The sequence below is a fragment of the Physeter macrocephalus genome, chromosome 11, assembly GCF_002837175.3.
Source record: "Physeter macrocephalus isolate SW-GA chromosome 11, ASM283717v5, whole genome shotgun sequence".
Taxonomy (NCBI): domain Eukaryota; kingdom Metazoa; phylum Chordata; class Mammalia; order Artiodactyla; family Physeteridae; genus Physeter; species Physeter macrocephalus.
Genome location: NC_041224.1, coordinates 166,175,120 through 166,180,780, shown reverse-complemented (window position 1 = coordinate 166,180,780; position 5,661 = coordinate 166,175,120).

Sequence of the window (5,661 nt, the reverse complement as noted above, 5' to 3'; positions counted from 1 at the left end):
TGTGGCACATATATACAATGGAATATTACTCAGCTATAAAAAGAAACAAAATTGAGTTATTTGTAGTGCGATGGATGGATCTAGAGTCATACAGAATGAAGTAAGTCAGAAAGAGAAAAACAAATGCTGTATGGTAACACATATATATGGAATCTAAAAAAAAAAAATTGTTCATGAAGAACCTAGGGGCAGGACTGGAATAAACACATAACTTTTATTACAGTAGATTATTATAATTGTTCTATTTTATTTTTAGTTATTGTTGTTCAACTCTTACCATGTCTAATTTATAATTTGAACTTTATCATAGGTATGTATAGAAAAAAAAACATAGTATATATACTATCTGCAGTTTTAGGCATCTACTAATGGTTTTGGGACATATCCCCTACATATAACGGGGAAATACTATATTTGTTTCCAGACACATATTAAATTGTCCTATTCTTGAAATTATCCATTTCCTCAAGGAAGGATTTGGACAGAGTTTTTCTGATGATCCTTTTACCTCTAGCTCATTGTAGCTTTGACATTCAGGATGTTCTTCAAAAAGTATCAGTTCCACAATCCATCATTTTTAGATTATTTATTTTATGAAATTAATGAGCATTTTAGAGCCTGAAGGCATCCTTTCACTTGGAGTTTGAGGAAACAGAGATCCATAGAAGTTTGGATGACCTTCAGGTCAGGTCCCAATCGTTGGCTGTGTCAGAACCTGAGTCCCCATCTTCTGACACTAATGCTCTATTCCCTTCAACAAGCCATACCTCCTTAATTCTGACTAGCAAACTAAAATGAGAATGTTAATATTTATCAATTAGTCTTTGTGTTTGTTTTAAAATTTCTTGCTACCATATGCAAATAATTGTAGAATAACACTTCCATAAAGCCATGGGTCACACTTTAGATTTTAGCTATGTGTCTGTGTCTATTTACCCTTTCTCACATCGAAAAATATAGCCTATATTTGAGAGAAAATTCTGTGATGCCATTAGATTCTAGAGTAGATGTGAGATGTAATAACTAAGTCCCTGTTACTAGGAGAAAAGGCAAAAAAATACACAATAATAAAAACTAAAAACAAGTGAATCTACCCTTCATATGGGTACAATCTTTACAGACACATCATTAGTCGAGTTCTTACTGTATTTCTTGGGAATTAGATCAGCAAAGGAAATGTTGGTATCAGGGTCATTTGAAGTTTTGATTCCTTGTCTTTTTTGCTTAGCCTGGCAGTTTTTGGAAATGCTGCTCTGGTTTATTAAGCATATGCTGAACTGCTCTATTCTATTTGAGATTCAGAGGCATATGGTCATCCAAGGGTGAACATGTGCTTATGGGATCTTTTCTTTGGAACATGGTGCATAATTACCACTACCATTGATTTAAGAGTTTAGTGATTAGGTAAAGTTACCACATTTAAAGAAATTTGTTCTTTCTTTCATAAGTCTTGGAAAATGGATACCAAGGTTTTATAGAATCTGTTATCACAATGTATCTGATCCTAACCATTGCTGCCTACTCAGAATTACTCCACTCAAAGCAGTCAACTTGAGCAGAATTTATTCATTCATATATTAAATAACTCAACAAATATTTATTGAGCTCCTTCACCCTGGGAATATGGTAGGGAACAAAACAGACAACTTCCTACCCTCATAAATTTACATTTTAGTAAGGAAAAACATACAGCAAACAAATAAACTAATTAAAAATCTATTAGGAGTTTCACCCCTAATTCCCAAGGTCACAGACAGAATCCTAACCCCCCATAAACTGTCAATATGCTCTTTGGCTCCCGTCTCCAAAACACTGCAGTTTGTTTGTTTGTTTATTCATTTGTTTGTTTCAGTTTGACCCATCCTCTACTGGGCTTCTCTCTTTTCTTTCTTTTGCCTTCCTAATCCTCACAACCTACAGAATTAAACTCACATTATACAATTACAACACCCTCACATCCTAAAAAGTTTTATAAAAGATTTCTGCCACCTCTGTGTATGAAAACTTTCCTGAAAGCATCACTTCTGCAATGGGCAAAGGTAATGGCTGGTTCATCTTCCAAGTCTTGCCAACGTGAGATCCAGGAACCACACAGGGTCGCCATTGACCCTAGCATTTCCAGACTATTTTGTCCGCAACCAAGTCAGATGTTCTCCACCATTTCTCACATGGGATGTTGCAAATGCCTCTGAATGGCTAACCTGAGAAAGATACTCAAATAAACAGAATCTTTCACTGCTTTCAGACAAACTTCTCTAATTTATTTGCCACCCCGTAAGTCAAAGTGACCTTTCTAAAATGCAAATCTGATCATGTTATTCAGACACTTAAAGCTTATTTCAATAACTTCTATTTCTTTTAGTTTAAAAAGGCACATAAACAAATAATTCTTTATTAAAGCTCCCATGTCCTACTACAGTTTGGTTCCTGAATCTTATCTATATCCACTCTTTCACTTAAATGTCACGAGTTATGCCTCTTACCGAGAAGGATCTTAACTATTCCCTTAGATTGCCTTGTTCTTATTTATCCTTCAAATCTCAGCTGAGATAATTCAAAAGAATCTCTAATACCACAAAATGGGTATAAGTGACCTCCCATTTCTCACACAAGACCTATGTTAATAGTTGCTGTTTATTTTAACATTTACCCCATAATTCTTTTCCAAAACTGTACCAAGATGTAAAAATGAGTGTTCTATGTTTTCCAACTATACTGGAAGGTAGCAAGAAAGTAACATTGCCAACCTACATTGTTTGATACATCATATATTGAATTCTTACTAAGTTCTGGACCCTGTGTAAACATTTGATTTATGTATTTTCAATTGAGTTAGAAGCTAATATGTCCTTCCCATTCTCCTACTGCTCTCTTCCCCCATACACGCATATACATTATAATCAAAATTAAATGATGTACCAAATGACTATTTCATCTTGCATTTCCTGGAAGAAGAATTGACCTTACAACTCTATAATCATGATCTTGAACATTTACTGAGGGTCTCCCTCAGCTCAGTGCTGAGGTTCCTGGAGGGGGGTGGTGAGACTTGGCTTATAGTCTAAATGGGGAGGCAGGTCCTGCACATAGAGAGAAGGCAGACATAACAGGGATAAAAGAGAGGTTAAGTGTCTGTTTGGGAGGATGGTGGTAGGTGAAAATTGATATAAATTTTGGAAAACTAATTTGGAAAGATGCTCAAGTTCTTGCAGTACAGCTGTTGAACATAAGGTTAGGAAAGGTTTTAAGGGAACCTGGAATGCCAAGATATGTAATATGGACCTCACTTTTCAAACAAGAGGAAACTAATAACATTTTTTTTGAGCAGGAGTGAAGGAATGAAGGAGCAATATGAAACCTAATATAATACAAATGTTAATCTAGGTGATGTTTGTTTTTTAGAGAAGCAATACAAGACAAGAAGAAGCAGAGAGTGGGATGGGAAGGCTAGGACTGATTCTTACCAGAGAGTTACATTCTAATGGGGACCTTTTCTGAATTGAGGGCAGCAACACTTGGATGTATCTGCAGAGGTTTTCTTTTCATTAGAAACACTTTCTTTTTCAGATGTAACAAAATAATGATACTCCAAATCAAAGGCATGGACCTACTTTAATTCAAAAGAAATGCTTTTCTAAAGGAAGTTATTACACAGCTCAGTACAGAACACTCGACCAATAGAACAGGGTGAATTCCTCAACAAGAGTTTTTGACTTCAAATAACTTTGGAGACCTTGAATTTTTCCAGTCCCCCTGCATTTGTGATTGGTCAGATTGGACTAGCAGAAAGGTTAGGTGTTTAGAATAAAAAGACTATTTGCAGTGAATCATTTGGAAATGGCAAAGTCTTTATCCCAAAGAAGCTTACAAAGCTATTCATGTATTTTTGCTACTGAAAGTCATCAGCTCAGAAGAAAGCTCTGTGCTGGTAAACATTAACATCTGATTGATGAGCTCATTTTCCCTCCAAAGTGTGTGTAGCACAATGAAACAGGTGATAAAGAGGTCAGCAACTCTAGGTTTGCATTTAACTACAGTTTATTATATTTTAGAAATGATTCAATATGGTTGTGCAATAGGCAATATAAATCATCTACCTCATATTTACATATTCTATCACAGCCACAAGAAACTGACATCTTCTTCTGAATGACTGGGAACTTGAGTATCCTTGCATTACTTTTTAATTTTTTTTCTTGAATGTAACTTTCACTATTTGTATATTAGGAAATATTTTGAATGATAGAAGTCACTGCTCTGAGTTATGTGAGTAGAACACTATTCTGGAAATGATAAAGTCTGTCTATTGTCCTCATAAATTGATATAATTGGGTGCTAGTATAATATTGAAGGTTATGAGAATGTTTTAGAATTATGTATTGCCGTTCTTGAAATGTGATGTAATTCCAGTGGTTTATGTTGGAAATTTAATCGAAGTTTGAAAATTGTTCAGGAAACTAAGAGTTTGGGATTTGAGACTGATGGGAATAAAGGTAATTCTTAATGCATTAAGGTAATGTAATATATTTGATTTAATATTGAACTAAATTTTAATATAAAAGGAATGCTCAAAAAATAAATAATGATAAGTTAGGGTTAACATATAAGTAAAATCAACAATTATAGGAAGATTACCTTACAAAACAACACCAACATTTGTTACATTTACTTTACTGTTTTTCAATATTTTATCAAAGTATTGAAAAGTATCAAAGTAATTTACCATTAAAGAGTTGCTCAATTTTATTGAAGACCTCCTATATCAAAGTTGCTATGCCCAGTACTTTGCTGAATACAGAAAAGAAAAACAAATCTGACATGGTTTTTCTTTTAAGGAGTTTATAATTTATTAAGAGAAATAAGACATTCCTAAAAACAGTACAATATGCTAGTGTCATCAAGAAAATGACAACTAAACTTCTACAGGGGTTCAAAGGAGGGAAAGATGACTTCTAGCTGGGCTTGGTATGGCATGTCGGAGGCATCAGGGAAGGTATCAGAGGTTATCGCTTTGATAGAGAATTTAAAGACAGCTACAATTTAAACCTGCACAAAATGATGATGCTCTGAAGGATGTCACAGGTGGGAATAGCAGTGAACACGCTTTATTTAAAGGTTTAATTGAAGGCAATGGCAGGTAAAACTGTTGGAATAACAGGCTTGGACTAGATGACAGAGGTTTATCTAACAACACTTTATCTATTAAATGATTGGCAGCTACTGAATGTTTTAAATAGGGAAATAAAAGAAAATGCACTCTGGGAAGATGAATGGCATGGTTAGTTGGAGTTGGCTGAAAAAGAAGGTAAAAATGTTTAGTGAGGAGATTATGGTAATATTTTAGTCTTCATGAAATAAGAGGAGGAACTGAGGAAGTAGAAGAGATTGCAGCTAGATGTGTTAATATTACAGAACTGAATTACTTTAATAACTGGTATGCTGTGGGAGATGAAGTGAACAATCTGGGAATATGTCACATGGCCCTTGGAATAGGATGCATTGTAGCTCTTCATGTGGTGGCCAAGGAGGACAGCAGTTACTCTTGAACTCATAAAATGATGTCCTGCTCTGGAGGTATGAAAATTTTCTTCTGTCTTCTTTACAGAATTATATAAATGTTAATTGTTACTCACTAAACTGAAAATAATCAGTAACATTTGA